Raw genomic sequence first — 19,116 nt, forward strand, 5'->3', positions numbered from 1 at the left:
TTCTCAGAGGAACGCAGGTTACGGCTATGAGAACTGCCCAATAACTTAAAGTAATTTTGAAGATAATCAGGAGCACAGGGATCGTTGAGAATAGAGAAGAGCATACAGAGAGATCTAAGGGATCTTCTATGACGAATAGGCAGCCATTTAAGCTGAGAACGAAAAGAGGAAACGTGATCATATTTACGAAGGCCGAAAATAAAGCGTATGCAGTTATTGAGAAGACGATCCATTTTGTTGAGAAGTTCTTGAGATAGATCCGAGTAGCAAACATCAGCATAGTCAATGATAGGAAGCACAAGAGACTGTACCAAAGTAGTTTTAGTACTGATAGGAAGGAAATGCTTGAACCTGTAGAGAGATCGCAGCGTTAGAGTAACCCTTTGACTTACCTGGCTAACCTGCTTTGACCAACTGAAGTTGCTGTCAATCAGCAACCCCAAATCCTTCACCTGTTGCGTTAAGCCTATTGTTGAACTATTGAAGACGATGGGTGTTAAAGAATTAGTGTCCAAACGGTTTAGGTAACCGGAGCTGCCTATAAGGATGGCCTGACATTTGCCGGTGTTAACAACTAATCCAAATTTGTCAGACCACTCTTCAATAGTTCACAAGTCAGCATTAACTAAAGATAGATATGAGGTTCTGACTCATAGAAATATATAAGCTTCCCTAGCACTCCAGGTGCTAGACAAGAACTTGTCTTCATTTTAAATTAATTAATTTAAAACAACTAAAAACTTTTTTCGGGCGTCGCGTCAAACAATAACCCCAAAAATTTTGAAAGACAGTCGTCCCATACGATTACATGCTAAAATGACGTCTTTCTAAATTTGGTAGGTTTATCCCACCAAGCGAACGGAACACCAACCTAATAAAAATGATCATCGCTATTCGCCGTGAGGAAACGTGATGCGAGTAATTTGCGAGATGGCAACTCGCACTCGCTTAAATATTGCATTCGGTTCGTTTGAAGTTGACTCGCTAAACTCGACAGTGAAGTCATTCGCAAAATTTTGTTCAACTCGCACTAGGCACTCAGTTGCGGGCAAATCACTCATTTTCGATGCAATACAATGTTAATTCTCCAAGTAACAACAACAAAGTGAGCTAGGGCCACCATTGACTGCATAAACAAATTTCTTATCCAAAACACTTAAACGCCCTAATTGTCAACAAACACTTATGAGGGTCCAATTTCTGTTAAATTATTGAGGGATGTCAAAAAGTCTCAAAAGGGTATGTCATAAGAGGGTAATAAATAAAATAAAGGAGCCACTTGTAAATATTCTCATAAGAAATAAAAAAAAACGTCTTTTTTTTTTGTGTTCCTCTAATTGTGCCGGTGTGTGTATATTGACGACACATTAAAATAATTTTGTAGTTTTTTTAATAGCGTTTGAATCCCGTTCAGTGTCCACACCCAATTGGTAACGGAAGGAATTGATTGTTTCTTACCGTTACTAGCTACAAATTTCATGGATTGAAATATTTGTACACCCTCAAGCCATATTTTGTGATGTGCCGAGTTCAGCGTTGCTGGGCCTAGTAAATGCTTGGCGTTCTTATTTTTCTGTTGACTGCCATTCATTGAGTCAAATATGGTGTCCGTAAACAGCAGCAGATCAGCAGTGTCCTTGCACTCTGTGGGAAGTATGTTCTTATCTAAAAAAAAAAAAACACAGTTACAAAACAGGTCAATCATCTATAGTTTTAGAGGGCTGCCTTTTAAGTTGTGTTGTGTCGTTTGAAATAAGTATAGATAATCCAATAGGTTATTACCGTTTATTGTTTTCTTAAGAATACTCACTTATAATACCACAAGAGCTTCAAAATTATCGGGTATTTTCCGATAGGTTCGTTGCAAAGTTAAAAAATAACGAGCGCGAAGCGCGAGTGATTTTTCCTGAAAAACTTGACGACTTTATTTGTTTGCAGGGAACCTTGAGGGAAATGCCAGATAATTATGAAGCTCGTGTGGTATTCGGGAGATTATTTTTCCGTCCCAAATGTCGGCCACAACCTGTCAGTTTGACGTAGCAACGACCAGAGAAAATATTCAAAAAATTTTCAGTATAATACCATGTAGGTTGTACCACGTGACGTCGAATGGTGCAATTCTATTGGTCGATATTTGGGTCGGAAAAATAATCAGCAATATTTAATGCACTTTTGCATGCGTTCAAACCAGTTTTTAAATATTTATTCCATTCCAAAGTCGGGGTAGTCAAAACGGCCGATTTGTATAAGTTCACACACACACACAACAGCTTCTTCAGGTGTGCTGAAAGGTAGACCACGAAATTTTTTCTTTATTTTGGGGAATGTAATAAAATCATTAGTGCTTAAGTCAGAGCTGTAAGGTGGATGATCCAATATTTCAATATATTGGGAACTCAAAAACATCTTTGTTTGACGCGCGGTGTGCGAAGTTACATTATTATGGTGCAGGATCATTCGACTTCTTGGATTATTTATTTTTTTATTAGGTGCTGACTTTTGGCAAACAAACAGTGGTATACGAGTCAGCGGTAACCGTCTCGCGATATTTTAGTACAATAGTGGCGACATGATCACCCTTTGCCACAGACGAGGCAACTATTTTTTTTAAAGTGCTTTGCGAGCGTACGACTTTGGTCGGTTTTGGTTCGTCTTGGGAGACCTAGACAGCTGACTGCTGCTTAGAATCCGGATCGCAAGCGTAAATCTAGGACTCGTTACCACTAACTATATCATAGACCTGCTTTGACTCTCCTCGGTCGAATCGCTGCAGAGTTTGACGACACCAACTCACTCGGGCTGTTTCTTGGTCGTCGCTAAGAAAATGTGGTATCCTTGGTGGCGCCTTCTATGGTATAGGTATTCTATATTTTTAGTCATGAGGTTGTTTCGAATTCCTTTGAGAAGGTGTGGGTAATAAAGTGGTACAATTTCTTGAACATTTATTAAAATTATATTATCTTTTGGTTCTTCTCCGTTTCTTAAATAAATTCCCCTTGTCTCGTTAAGCAACAGGTTGAGAGCCTGTCTATTATTAGTACCCTGGTCACATATAGTAGCAACCACTTTGAGCTTCTTGCAAGTTTCTTGTCATTTTCTTAATTTGTTTAGCTAGTTCAGGTCCCTTAGTAGCACTTGACGCAAATGTCTAGGATACTGCCTGCTTATAATTATAAATTAGACCACGTAACATAAAAGCTTGGGCGTGATCTGCAAATTCACTTTTCCTCTCTTGCCCATTGTCAACAAGACCAGTGATTTTATCATTTCTTTCATTATAATAAGTAAGATTTATTCTTCAAAGAAACTTCGTCAAACATAACAACACATAGCTTTTCTTCTAATTTCATGTTGTCAGCTTTATTTTTCAATTGAGAGAAAACATTTTTGTTAATCCCAGGCTTTATGTTACTTCTGTACCAATTTAATAAGTGTTTGCTGAGCAGGTAAAATATTTTTTTTTCGCAAAAATCTGTATCCTGTGGGACTTTGTTTGAAAATAGATAAGGAAGCAATTTTTTCCTTTAATGTAAACCGTCACCCGTTTTCCTTTTTGTGGTCCTCTCGACATTGCATACTTATTAGATACTTATTTTGCTGTACTTGTACAATATATCAAATACTGCAGGATTTGATGCAATCTTTTTGCTGCTTTTACATTAGCAGACAGCTTTTTAACTTTGTTTTTCATTTTGCTTATCCTAATCCTTGCAGCAACAAGTTTTTTATGTAATTCCTTTTCTGTATTTGTAAGGAAACTCGGTTTTTTGTATTCCTAACTGTTCTCAGTCTTCTTGTAAAAATATAAATTAAAATGAGTTATTAATTCATTCAAAACAAACTTACAACATACAACAACCATGTTAGTTAGTTGTTAGTTGCATATTAGTTTCTGAAGTACCGTAAACCGGGGTTACTTTGATCAATTTTGAACTTCAACTCTCTGTAACTTTTCAATCTGCGGTTCCACAAATTATTAAAAAAAACCTGGTAATCGGTTTTTATAGATCTCTCTATATAAATTAAAAAACAAATAAAAATATGAATCTTTTTTTTTTGTAGCACAATCAAATCTCTTTTTAATTTCGGATATGATTCGATCAAATACCATCATTATTTCTTTAGAAAAAAGTTGAACAGGTTGTGGAGTATTCAATTCGTCTTCACACATCTCGTCGATTTTTTTTTTCGTTTTGGAATTCGTTTGTTTTGCACAATAGGGTCAACACCAAATTTTCAGCTACTTTGCCAGCTTCTTTTATCCAATATTACATTGGATTTTGTCTCATTTTTTGCAAAGTTTTGAGCAGACCATCTTCTTTCTGAATTTCTATATTCACTCGATTAATTTCGCGGAGAATAATGGCTAAGAGATGATTCGCCTCGAAATTGGCTTCTGGACACGAGAAAATAAATTCAAAAACTTTACTACATCCTTTTACATGGTCAGAATTTAACATGAGTTTGATATCTTGGAGAGACACGAGACCTGGTTTAGACGATTTTCCATATTGTATTATTAAAATTTTAGATGAATCTGCGCATTTTTTTTCTTAATGTTCTTAATCTCCTTTGGCATTGTAAACGTATTTCACAGTCATGGAAAACACAATGTGTCATTCTAATACAAAAAAAAAAACACTTTTGGAGTATTAGTTAGTAAATTCCGAATATTTGAAAAACCTATTCCTTTAATGCCGGAAACTGTGGACAAAATTATAAAGGCATGTTGTGTTTTGCACAATTGGTTAAGAACTAGATCAGCGTCCTATATTCAACCAGGGTTGATTGATGAAGAAAATACAAACTCAGGAGAAATAATTAGAGGTTCATTCAGGCCACTCAGGAGTTTTAGTAGAAACCATTCCAGGAATGCCCACAGAATAAGAGAACATTATAGTGACTACTTTGTTGGACAAGGGCGTTTCAAATGGCAAGAAAGAATGATTTATTAAATTAAATAAAAATAATAATATCTTACCATATTTTCTGTATTCTCTCTGGTGTAACTATCAATGTTTTTCAAAAAATCCATATGAATCAACCATGGTATTTCAGACACATACACCTCATTAGCTCCCATACCCGTCTTAGTACATTTTTATCTTTTCAATAATTCTTTGTTATAAGTATTACGAAGTATCCGAATTTTGCTTACAACTTCTTTCACGGTACCTACCCATTTCCGTGGTTTCCATAATAACTTTGTAGGCTGCCTCTCTCGCCTCTCTATTTTAATATAGAGGGTGTTTTAGATCCCAAAGACACTCGTTCCGCTGGTATTCATTAAAGAATTTTATATTTTTGTCGGGTGTAGGCTCAGCTCGCCCCTTGGATCTCGCCCCTGATTGCCTAATGCCCATTTTCACCAACAAATACCTAAATTTAGGGATCCCCTAAGAGCATTTACGGAACACTTAATAAGAATTTCGTTTTCACCAAAGTGTAGGTATCCCTTATCCATAGTTATTTATGTCAAAATTGGGAGAGCCCTTATTCTAAGTGGCACTTAGATTAAGAGATTGTTGGTGAAAACGGGCATAAGTGCATCAACTCGCCCCTTAAATTATTAGATACTCCAACTCGCCCCCGATTGTTGGTTAGTTAAAAGTACTGTCAGCACTCCTAAGTTTATAAAATATTTAAATGAATATTTTTTCTTAAAACTTCAATAATGCCTTGGGATTTAATAGTGAACATTGAAATAAAACTGCATGTGGAGTTAAAAAAGTGTAATATATATATTGTAAATCACGCATACTAATCTTTTCAATGTTTAACAAATAAAATGTTATACTATGGTTTATACCTAAATAATTAATATAATTTAAAATCACAGATCAAAGTTTGGAATCAACACATGACTAAAAAACGTACAAAATAATCACAGATTTTTTGATTAAACATCACAGCATAGGTATAATATATTATGTATATATATTTATAGTATGTATATAATAATACTTAAACAACAACAATAAAATCACAATTTAAAAAGTAATTAAAAATTAACTTATATTGTAAATACAAAATGAAAAAAAAAAAAAAAAAAAACTATCAATATCAAAAAATATAAAAAAGAGAAATAAAATATTAAAATTACAACACAGCAGATTATCCATAACTATAAATTAGTCATAAGTACGTACACAGTTTTTCTAAGCATAGACTTAGACTAATTTCTCCTTTTATTAATTTAGTTATAATATAATTCAATCTTTGGTCTCGTTCAATGTATTCTTTTTTTCGATTGTCTAATTCTATGCCACTTTTTACTTTTTTTATTTTTTCTTCGGTTATTTTAGATTCTTTAATTAAAATAATGCAGAATTTTAAAATATTTAAACGTTCTTTATAATTTAGTTTTTTGTTTATGCGAGAATGCCAGCCTTCCACTTTATTATTAGTACGATGGTGTTCGCCAAAGAAGCTCCACATTCCCTTCATCAGCTAAGATGCAATTAGCCCGATCCCCTTCAGGGGTTTGGTCATAATCTTGAATAGATATCTGCTCGCACGGGACTGGACTTGTTATCCCAGTGACAGGAAATCCCCACGATATTTCTCGGGCCATGGAGGCAATCTCGAATGAGCAGTTATTACTTTCCATAAGGTCGGATATCAAGTGTTGTTCCATGAAAGAAGAAGGAGCTTTTCTATCGAACCGTTTTTCTAATGTCTGAATTGCCTCCTTGTCTTTCATTAGTCCAGCTTGAAATATAGTGTCGTGTTCACCCGGCTGCTCATTTATCATTCTATTTATTGTTTGCAGATTGGTAAAACTACCAATAAGTTGAAGATGAACTCCCTCATTTGAATTCCTTAGAATCTCGTGTGCGAGATTCGCTATGTAAGGCCTCATTGTTATTAATATGGAACACAACTTTTCCAGGTCCGTTCTAGACGCTCCCAGAAGTTTGACAACTTGTGGATTGGTGACGTAATCTGGCAAAAAGTCCTCCACTATTTCTCGTGCCTTCTGCTCAAAGTTGGGTATTCCAACTATATTCAAGCTATACATGTCCTCTACTAACCGGATATTTACCAACCAATTTTACTCAGCTCTCTCTGTAGCGCAAGAACTGATTGAGGCTACCCCGTCTACCATTAATAAGGCCAATAGCGTCGACCAACAAAGTAATTGTTCTCACCAACAAAGTAATTGTTCTCATGCATTTAATGGAATAAAACTACCCACCATACACCTCCCAAAGTTTGATGGAAACATGTTAACATGGTTAGAATTTAAGGATACTTTTGATTCCATTATTAACTGCAATAAATTCCATTATTTAAGATCGGCTTTGGAAGGTAGTGCCAGGGGAGTAATTAAGGCCATAGAGTTTACCTCTAGTAACTACAAATTAGCATGGGAATTACTGTGTGAACGGTATGATAATAAGAATGTTCTTATAAATAATCATCTTAAGTCTTTAGTGACTGTTGAAAGGTGTAGTAAGAAATCTTATAAGGCATTAAGGTATTTAGTAGACCATATGTCAAAGAATTTGAGAGCGCTGGATACTTTGGGTCAACCGACTGACAAGTGGGACGCACTAGTTATTTTCATTATAGCATCCAAATTAGACTCGGTCACTTACACTAAGTGGGAAGAGTACCGGGCTACATTGACAGATTATCATAAATTAGAAAACTTTACAATGTTTTTAAGAAATCGTGCAGACATATTAGAAACTATGCATTTTGCTAACATGGTTCACACAGACAAAGGTGACCGAAGGTCAAATTACCCTAGGGAGTCTAAAGTTAACAAAGCATTTGTCGCTTCCAGTGAACATGGTGCCAGTGCAAAGTGTTATATCTGTCCCGATGACCACCAGTTACATGGATGTCCCAAGTTTAAAAATATGAGCATAGAGGATAGGCTATCTGAAATTAGTAGATTAAAATTATGTAAAAATTGCCTCAAGAGTGGTCATAATTCATTCCAGTGCAAGTCCAGGCCTATGTGTCGTGTTTGTAAAAAGAAACATAATTCATTAATACATAAAAACGAGCCAATTGTATCTAATGCTATACAAGACTCTACGGAGGTCTCTAACTTACCTGTGTCACTTTCAGTTGCAGCGGCAGGTCAAGTTTTGTTAGGTACGGCTATTGTAGACATAGTAAATAGGCAAACCGGTGAAATCTATCAGGCGAGAGCATTACTAGATACTGGCAGTCAGATGTCCTTTATAACTAGTAGGTGCGGGTGACTTGATTTAACAATGGTATGTGCAACAAATGAATAATGGAGAAAAATGCCACTTAGCATGTAATAAGCGTAACCCAATTCAAAAAAACACAACCCACGTGCAATATAACCTAGCAGTTTGGCCAGTTTATGGCGCCTTTGCCACCACGTGGCACTGCTTTGCCGGAGAAGCCCCCCGACGCTCGAATAGCTAGCCGCCCGCTATTTCACAGCGCAAGAGCACGAGGATCGAGATTGAGAAAGGAAATTAGAAAGGATCAAGGCTTACTCTCCTGGGCTAGACCTTCGGTTGACGTGTCGCCGTCTTCACCGGGCTCCTGAGGCTGCTTGTCCGGGTCCTTCGCCTCCTGCAGTCTCGATGCGGTTACGCAGCCCGACTGGATAGATGGCGGGCTGCGGCACTTGCTCCACGTGCCGACCGACGATTCTCGACGATTCTTGACGCGACGAGACGACGAATAGATCGCGATGTAACGGGTCCTGTCACGGTCGCCAATTTTGTACGCGCTTGCGTGATCAAATAAAAAATGCGAATGCACACTTATTACTGGTTTATATTAATTATTAAAACTTTACAATGAATTATTCACTCGAAATTAAGTTATACAATTTAGACTGCAGAGATTCGTTGGACCCGTTACGTATCGGCAGTGGTGTTGATCTCGACGGCCCGTGAAGGCAAGTGGACGAGCGCCGCTCTCGACGCCTCCGTCGTCGCCCCTTCTCCAGCGCGCCGGCGTCACCGTGGCGGCCTCCCGTTGGATGACGCAAGGCGCAGTTTGAATCGCCGCCTGCGATTGGCTCGCGCGCAGGTGGCGTGATGCGCGGCGGGCGCCTCGGTGTTGCCAGGGAGCGCGGGACGCGCTTCCCCAGCATTTTGCCCCGCCGCCCGACTGTGTTGCCAGGCGGCGCAGGCCGTAACATCCACCATAGATAATGTTCCGCATTTAAAAGCTTTTGTGTTGTGTTGACAAACTGATATAACAGAATCTGATAAAATACTCATTAATAATAATAAAATAGTTTTCAAGAATATTTTTATTTTATTAAAAAAAGTAGGCGTTTTAAGTCGTTACTCAATAATGTCTCGAACATCACTGTACAGTTCAAACTAAAGAAGAACGTTGACGCCCAGAATTAATGTTTTACTCCTAACAACATTCATTTCTTTTTTAAAGTAATCAAATAAAAATTACGTTGATTTATTTAATCATTTTTTTCTAAATAAATCAAAAGTCATTACCAATAAAAGTTTAAAACAATATTCAAGTACCAAAATTGTGTAAGCACTTAATACGCACCTTGCCCGTTTCTTGATGTTTACAGACTATTTTTTTCCTTGACTGTCTGGGTAGACAAGGTGTTACAGGATGGTCCATAGTTTAAAATAAACACACATTTTACTTAATTCACTAAGATTATCCTAATAAAATCTTAAAAATACCACGAGCAGTTTCACTTTGTAACGAAGCCGATCCTAGACTGAATACTCCGCTCTGATTGGTCGAAGTGGAGACTGCCATGTTTGAAATCAACGTTCTAGGAGATTGCCGCTTTTGAAACTTACTCAAAACTTTAAAGTCACTTTTAGTAGGGAGAATGCAGTTTCTGTTAAAAAAAATATTAATCAAGATGGAATATTAGTTCTTAGAGACTAATTGGCATAGATAAGTTATTTTTAATGAACATATCACTAATTACATTTTTTAAGAAATTTATCTCAGTTACAGCATCAGATAATGCAACATATTCTGCAAAAGTAGATGACTTGGTTACACAACTTTGTTTCCTAGACTTCCAATAAATTGGGTTTCCAAACAATGCAATGACAAAACCTGTAGTAGTTCCTATCCTTGATATCTCCTGCCCAATCGGCATCAACATTACAATTTACAATATTATCCGTTTTAAAACTTTGTCGGTAAGTTAATTTTAAATCTTTAAATACTTTAAAACTCGAAGCATATTTAAAATGTGTTTCATCATAACAGCAATATTGAGTCTCTGAAGCCTCTGTCTAATATAAACGTATCATTCTCGTGGAGCAAGTAATGAATCGGAGAATAAATGTTATTCATTATATCCTTCATAATCTGAGCGTCTGATGTCCTAGCAGAGTATGTAATGATGTCGAACACGAAAAATTTTAAAACTTTGTTTGAATCGTTGCCACTGGGGCCAACAGTCCTCTAAATTGTCCAACATCATGCCTTGTGGCATCTTGTATTCCACAGCTCCCACACCCATGTTGCCCATGTTGTCTACCGATTTTTCTTCGGCCATTGTTAGGTGTTTTATCCAAAATAATCCTTAGTCCTGGTTCTTCAACGGCTGCGCCATGTAATGATGTCGAACAATAAAATAGTATTGATGTTTTTATGTTGTTTATTTTATTATTACACTGCACTTAAATGTACTTATTGCTAATTGCTAATTTAATATAAAATACGCAGAGAACGATATGGCCGTGCAGTCGAGCGCTGGCCAGAGAGGGAGAGGGTTGGTGGAGGCGGAAGCGTTTCATAAAATATTTAATAAATGTCAATGTCAGATTTTTGTGTTTGGATACACTCCGCTACAGAGTAGGGTCCTATAATATCTATTATATACCCGTCTGGGCAAACTAAAAGGAATGGCTTTAATAAGTTTTTGAATTTGTGCAGGCTGTATGTTATTTTCTGGAACAGGAAATTCTTACTTTTCTGTATATAAATGTATGTTCCGTCGAATAATATGATGGCTTTTGAATCTCCATATAATGCTCTCGCAACAGTTGTGCTGTGACTTATTATTTCATCTCGGCTGATGTGGTCGTATCCTAGATGAAGTGCCACAAATTCTCTCGTTAAGCACTCTCGGGCTGTATTCAGGTAACGTCCCACTGTTGTCCTGCTGACGTTTAAGTGGCATGCTATTCTCACATCTGGTTCAGCTGACCTTATTTTCATAAGATAGCATGCCAGCACAGTTCTTGGCTTGTCTTGTGTGCTGGTTTTAAGATGGCGTGTCATAGCAAACTGCTCGTGGGTTATATGGTCAGGAAATGAAAGGGGTTTTTTAATGTAAACATTTATTTTATTTCCATCACCGTTAATAATTATAAAGTAATACTATTTAAAGTTAACTTATAAATTATGTATTCATTGCGTATACTTCCCAGAATGCTTCCCATATGAATGGGTTTAATTTGAAGTGATGTGTCGGTTTTGAGAAGTAATATGTTATTGTTCTTGTTTCCACTGCTTCGTTGGCTTCTGCTGTGTTCACGTACATACATATTGGATAGTTGCTTGCTGTATACAATATGCAGTTGGTTATGTCTTGTCTTGTTTTGTATTTTACATCTGGTGACATTGGTTGTCTTGCTGCCAGTAGTTTCCACTGTTCGAATTGATTGTCTGTTAATTTGCATTCGTCCATGAAACATGCATTTGTATGTATCAGACTAGCAAAATTGAACGACGATTGTGGTGTTAGACCTGTTAGTCTTGTTAGGTTAAAGTGTATGCTTGCTAGACTGTCCATAATCATTGTTTTTCCAGTGCTCGGCGGGCCGAAGAAGAATAAATTGATTTTCTTTTGTGTTTCTCCGTGGAAATGATTTTTCGTTTCTTGTGCGAATATGTAGGGATCTATTGTGTTGTTTTTGAGTAGTCCAACTAAGTTGTCCAGTACTTGTTCAATTATTGTTGGGTCGTTTGCTGATGGGTCGCGTTGCAGTTCATATTGTTTTGGTCTCTGTATTCTTTATTTGCGATTCTTGAAATACCAGTGTTTTGGCGATATGTAGTGCTGTTGCAAGTCGTTCTCCGAAGTTTCTGTTAAATTGAACTGCAATCCCCTGAGGCGTGTTGCATAGAAGTCTTGTAGCTTCCACTTCGTCAAAAGCTTTGTTTTTACATAAGTGAAGCACAAGTTCTTGATTCTCTCTGACAAGTTTAGTACGTTTTGAACTATTGTTGAGTCTTGTTTGTTGATAAATGGCATCCTGTTCACTTCCAGAGTCATAGTGTCCGTTTTCACGCTGATTATACTGTTGTTCATTATCAACGGCATTTTCAAATAAGTCTTCATTGGATACAGAAGTTCTGTGATCCAAGTGTCTTTGAATTGGGGCTCGTTCTGTGCTTTCATCTCGAAATAGATTATTTCCCCTTTCGGCACCTCTAGCGTCACCTTTGTTTTGTTTAGGATCAATTCCCAGCGAATGAGCGACGCAGATTGCCACCTTTTTATCACGTTCGGTGAGAATTTGTTTAAGTGTTGTACGATTATCGCCGGTAGTAATATACTCCAGAAGGCACTGAATACATGCAATTTGAGAACATTTGTGTTCTTTGCATCTAATAGCTTTTCCAAGCTTGCTGTTCTGCCCCCAGTTTTTTGCGGTGGAGATGTATATGATGTGGTAATGGTCTCTTCGTGTTCCAGTATGACGAGCGATGACTTTTTAAGGAGACAGTTGATTTCTGTTGGTGTAAGGTTGTCTTTCGCCCATTGAACGATCCAATGTGTCGGAGATGAAGTCGTCTTCTTCTGTTCCATTTTGGTTTCCCTTTGTTGAGTCTGTTTCGTTTCCATTCTCATTCTCTTGCTCGGAGCTTGGTGCAATTGCCATGTTGCTTGCATTTTCTTCTTGGGTGCTACTGGTTCCGGCGTAGGAGGTACTTGGTCCGTATACGGGATTTTCGAAGAAACTGATAATTCGTCCAGCTTTTCTGTGTTCTTTTCTTCCCGTGGGAGTGTGTAGCTGTGATATAGTGTTCATCCAAGGCTTTTTTGTCATTATATGATTTCTTAAAACGTCCATGTCCTTTAACTGGTCTGGTGAAAATGTCGTTTCTGCATAATCATATAATAGGTTCCATTAATTGGTCCGCATATGATTTGTACAAACCCTTGCACTGGTAGGGACATATAAGCTGTGCTCGATCAGTGAATGTATTTTTAAGAATAGTGGTATTCTATGCAGATCTTGATTTGCACATCCATGAAACGCGAAGTGACGAGACTTATTTACTCACCTTTTGTAGGTTGGGACTGTAATTAACTGCTCGGCAACTGCTTGTTCATCGGCTTGCTCATCAGGTTGTTTCTCGTTTTGTCCACCTTCATTTCTCATTTGGTGTCGTTGTGCTGCCACCCAACAGCGGTAACACATGTACTGCAAGTCGTTATGGGCCGCCTGAAAGATAACATTATTAATGCAGTAAAGAAAAAATATATATATTATATATGTCGCAATAGCTTACTAATGAGAGCGCCCCACTCATATTTCTTAGGCGATTATCACACTGCCCCGCATGATGCAGCGTAGTGCGTGGATGCGTTTTTTTCCGTTGTATGGAAATATCTCCGTTTGTATGGAAAACACGCATAGTCCAACACACTGAATATGCATTCACGCGCGTTCATGCGGATCACGCACATACATGCGGAGAAACACGCACCCCCGCGCGTAGGTGCGGGGCGAGACGCAAGGTATGGCACACTGAATCCCGCAATGCCGCGCGTGATTTTGAATGGGCGTGACGTGTATATTTGAAAATGGAACTCGCTGTGCATGAATTTACAAAACGCACCTACGCGCGTGAGTGCGTGAAAAACCCGCACGATGATGCAGATCTGCACTCCCGCAGGAACGCGCGTAGGTGCGTCGACACGCAAGATGCAGCGTGATGCGGGGCAGTGTGAAGATCACCTTAATATCGCTGTGAGAGCTATCAATCATTTTTAATGGGCCAAGTGATAGCGTTTAGAAATAAACTAAAATCGTCGTACACACTTAAGTCATAAGACATAAGTCATGTTATTAAATACAAATACTGATGATTGATCAATCAATGATTGACAAATCAAACGAGCTACAATCTATTTATTTCTTAAAAAAAGTTATTTACTAACTTGTTCAAATTTTTATTTAGGAATTATATGTACATATTTACATGACGTAAAAATAAACTTATTTATACATAATATACATCTAAAAACAATTATAAAATGGCATCAAAAAACTCCTCATCGCTGCCCACCCAAGAGACTGGCAGCATTGCCACGTTGGATGGCAATGCTTAATTTTTGACCAAAATAAAAACCAGCCTTTGGGTCACTTGAAGTGTCAGCAAGTCGCTTTGCCAGATTTTTAAAAAGCAGATGAGCACTTGGACCCCACGGCCCGAGGGTTTCAACCCCAAACGGCTCAAAGGTATAGTTACCCACCAGGGTACTATATTTGCGCCGTTTGAGGTCCTCTGTAGCCGCAGCAGGAACCAACACATCGCGCCGAGCTAGGAAGGTGAGATGGTGCAAGAGTATCGACACAGGTCGCGTCCCATACTAAAGACCTACCCATCTTCCACGGGAATAACGACATACCGTCTGGTCTCTTGCCATCGTCGCGTGCCAGACCACTGGGTTCTAATATGGCTGGAACGCCGACGGCAACAAGAGCGCGATGGATTATGTCATTGATATTCGCATGCCGTGCAAAACGGCCGGCGCTGCGGCTACATGACAAGCCGTGGTGTCCAAGGCTGCTGACAGCTTCACCACAGGGACAGCGGTGAGGAGAGCAGCACAGAGCACCCAATCGCAAGCAAATAGCTAGCCGGCAAGTGGTGTCGTCAAACAAAGTGCCTACAGCCTTGGCCAAAAGTATTGAGCACCTTACAAATTTCGCTAGATCACGGTAATTATGGGAGAAACCCGAATCTATCGTTGAAGTATTCTTTTATCGGTTATTTACAAAGATTTTAAAACAATGACTTATGCCTCAGCTGACAATAAAACACCTGGGTACAAAAAAATGTGTCTTTTACAATTTTTGAATTTATTCTTTAGTTCGCTACCATCGCTCGTTGTGACAACATCCAGTGATCTAGTGCGCCTTTGGTATTTTATTTCAAAGTTTTAAGCGTTATAGTTGCGATATGCCAAAACAAAACGAACTTTCTTTAGAATAACGAGTGCAGATACAGCTTCTGCATGAGCAAGGGAAATCACAAGTAGAGATTTCCAAAACTGTGAAATGTTCGCGCCGATCCGTGCATTATGCTATTCAGCGATTCTCTGATACCGGATCACATCAAAATAGACCGAGAACCGGGCGCAAACGCGTCACCATAGGCCGTCAGGATCAGAGGTTCAGAGCTCGCTGCTGAGTTTTCAGAACAAAAGAAGAAAACAATTTCTGCTCGAACTACTCGTAGAAGGCTTCAGGAAGCTGGTCTAAAAGGCTGTAAAGCTAGGAAGAAGCCATGGCTCTCCGAGAGCAACAAAAAAGCTCGGTACAAATGGGCCTTACAACACCGAACTTTCACCGCTGAAGATTGGTCAAATGTTGTGTGGTCAGCCGAATCAAACTTTGAGGTGAGTAAGAGTGAGTTGCACCACAGGCGTAGTTAATGCTATAGTTAAGATTAATTTTAGCAGTAACTATAACGATGACCACAGAACTTTACAAATGTTTGTTGCACCATGATTTTTTTGTTAACAGTTAACGCTAATGGGGTTGACAGTATAAAAAGATAAATTATCCCTAAAAACGGACGGGGAAAATTATTTGTTATGACAACACTGTGAGCCTTATGTCAAATTTATTTTCACTAGACATGCGCAAAACAGTGCAACACGAAGTAATGTGATATGTCATTACATTTCGTGCCGAGTAATATTACAGTTTACCATCACTTCAAACATCACGCGTGATGTGGCGCCATGCGATAGCACACTGTCGCGCATGTTCTAATGTAATACAATGTTTAGGTGTAATAGAACATAACACTTAACAGTGAGCGATATGATGTTTCATAGTGATGTTCAACATCATGATGACATGAATGAAAAGTAATGAGCACTAAGCTACCACCCGTCGCGCCGTATTTTACGAAATTTAACAAAGTTGATTTCCCTTCATACTTAAACCTTACAAATTACTAACGGTTTTTCCAGGCTTAGGACTGGCAATATTCATGGATTAAAAATAACTATGAAAGTGTAATGAAATATCCCATGAATATAGGCGTATTTAAAAATCAACTTTATGTACAATGATTGCATTTTTTTATATACATACTAAATATACTATATATACCTACCTACTATATACACATTAAATATCTTTATATTTATATTCATCAGAATTATTATACATTTATGTACATACCTACATACATTAATATAAAATATATACATAATATACAGTATCTATTTTTATATTATACACACATAAAGCTGTAAAATATTTAATTACAGCTAATAAATATCAATTCTGACAGTTTTTTTGTTTTGAGTCGTGTCCGTCTCTCATTCAATATTAAGCCAGCTTTGGAGAAGACACGCTCGCACGGTACTGATGTGGCTGTGATGTTTAGGCGTTTCAGCATATATTTATATAAGCGCGGATACACGCACTTCCGATCTTTCCACCACAGCAGTGGATTTTCCGTTCTTTTAATAAGCGGTTCCTCCATGTACTTATCGAACTCCACAATACCGGCTGCAGTCGGATTTTGGGGAATATGAGCGGAAATTTCTTCATCGAACTCATCCCAAATAGATCCAGTTTTCGGCTGAGGAACCGGTACTTCTTCAACAGATTCCTGCAAAACCTGGGTGCGATCTGAGCCAATTCTTAATTTCAAAGTTGAAGCAGCTCTTTCAAAATTACGAAAGTTACTAAATCCGCTTTTTTTAAAACGCGGGTCTAATATGGTCGCCTCGCAAAGAAGCGTATTATTTTCGACTTCTCCAAACCGTTGCTGCATCTGAACTTTCAGATTATTATGCATCTGCTGAATTTTTTCATTGCACTCGGGAACGTATTTGTTTAGAGCCCGGTTAATAATTTTACAAAATACTATGTATTTTGAGGCAGAAACATACATTTCACCACTAATCTCAACCGTTATTTCGTAAAAAATTTTTAAAAGTTCTGTCGCCTTTTCAATGGTCAGCCAGTCGTCCTGCGGTAAACTGATATCTGGACGCATTATTGCGAGAGTGGCGATAAGGGCTTCCTTTATTTTTATTATTCTTTGTAGGGCATCATACGTGGAATTCCAGCGAGTAACGACGTCTTGTTTGAGTTTTAGGGGCGAAATATTCATTTGTTCTTGTATCTCGGCCAATTTTTTTTTTGCAGGAGCGCTGCGGTGAAAATATTCAATGACATCTTTAACCCTACGCATAGTGTCAGATATGGCGTCCAAACTAGACTGCACTACTAAATTAATAGTGTGCGCATAACAAGACAAAGAGCGCCAGCCGCCTAGTCGTACAGCACTTAAAATATTTGCTGCATTGTCGCTGACGATCACATTCACGTACTGACGTATGTTCCATTCTTCAAATTTTGTTTCTAAGAAACTTTTGAGATTAAGGCTGGTGTGTCTCTCCTCAAACTCTATGCACCCGATCATTACTGTGCATAACTTGTGGGTGTCCGTATCAATAAAATGGGCAGTGATAGCAACATAACCATCTTGCACAGAGGATGTCCAGGCGTCTGTGGTTATACAAATAGCTGCAGCTTTTGCTATCTGTTCTTTAACTTTTTCCAGAACTTTTGCATACACTTTAGGAAGAATGCTCTCTGACAGAGTCTTCCGAGTCGGTAGTGTGTAGCCGGGATTCAACATTTCGACAAACTTCCTAAACTCAACTTCGTCGACCATGCGAAGGGCGTGGTAGCCTTTTGCTATCATCCGAACTAACTGTTCGTCCAGCTGCTGAATTCGGCTTCTAGGCAGAGATTTTTTCGTTTGAAGATAATCTGCCATTGTAGGTCCCTGCTGAATCTGCCTATGGCTTACCAATAAATCAGTGGCTGTCTCAGCTTGTGTACTGCATGAAGGTACCTGTTGAACATGCTCCATAACGCTATGCGAAACATGTGGTTCAGTTTCAAATGTTGTAACCGTTGCCGGTTGTCTGCTGCTATTTATTTGGATCGTGGGGTGAATAGATTTCATGTGCCGGCTTAGACTTCCTATCGAGCTGGACGAAACTGCCAATATACGGGAACAATAGCCGCATTTCGCCTTTTTGCTGGGTACAACTTCATCGAAGTGATTCCAGAGAGGGCTAAATTTTCTCTTACTCGCCATAATCACTAATAAAATGTACCTACCTACACGACGAACTTGCAAAAACGAAAGTCTAAAAGCTAAAATGTTTCTAATTACAGGTATATTTACAATTTTACTAACTTATTGTCCTTATTTACAGTTTAGCACATTTAGTGTTCAGAATGTTCACAGTCCAATACTATCTACACACACACAGTTACCTATATTGATTGCAATCACTATCACCTATCACACTTCAGAGATACAATTATCGAGAGTCGACTGTATTTAAATAATGACACGACCTTGACCGCGTAAGCAAACAAATAAACTAACTAAAAATATCGAAAATAACCGAAATTTGAAAGAAAAAGACAGTACAGTAGAAATGGAGTACATAGTCCATACATTGTAAAACGATACAACGGGTGGTGTCAAGAAAATGTAAACCTTTTGCAAATTACAATAGAGTCCTAAATAAAATGTTAAACCACCTGACCGAGCGAAATTCAAGTCGCGCACGCCATGTTCGGATCGGAACTTACGAAATAAACCGAACATAGCCGAATAGAACGCCGACGGGCGTTCGGTCGGGCAGGCTCGTGTGACACGTCACACGAGCCTGCCCGACCGAACGCCGTGCGCTCTGCATTCATTTCATTCATCGCACAAGTCATAAGTGATGTCGAGAGCTGCGCGACCGCGTAATGTTTAGTGTGATGTGTGATGCTTAATTTAGTCGAGTAATGTGTGATATTACTCTACGCGGTCGGGTAATATTACGCGTAATGCATTACTCGCATCACTTACACATGTCTAATTTTCACGAAT

This window comes from Helicoverpa zea, chromosome 22 (assembly GCF_022581195.2).
Source record: "Helicoverpa zea isolate HzStark_Cry1AcR chromosome 22, ilHelZeax1.1, whole genome shotgun sequence".
NCBI lineage: Eukaryota > Metazoa > Arthropoda > Insecta > Lepidoptera > Noctuidae > Helicoverpa > Helicoverpa zea.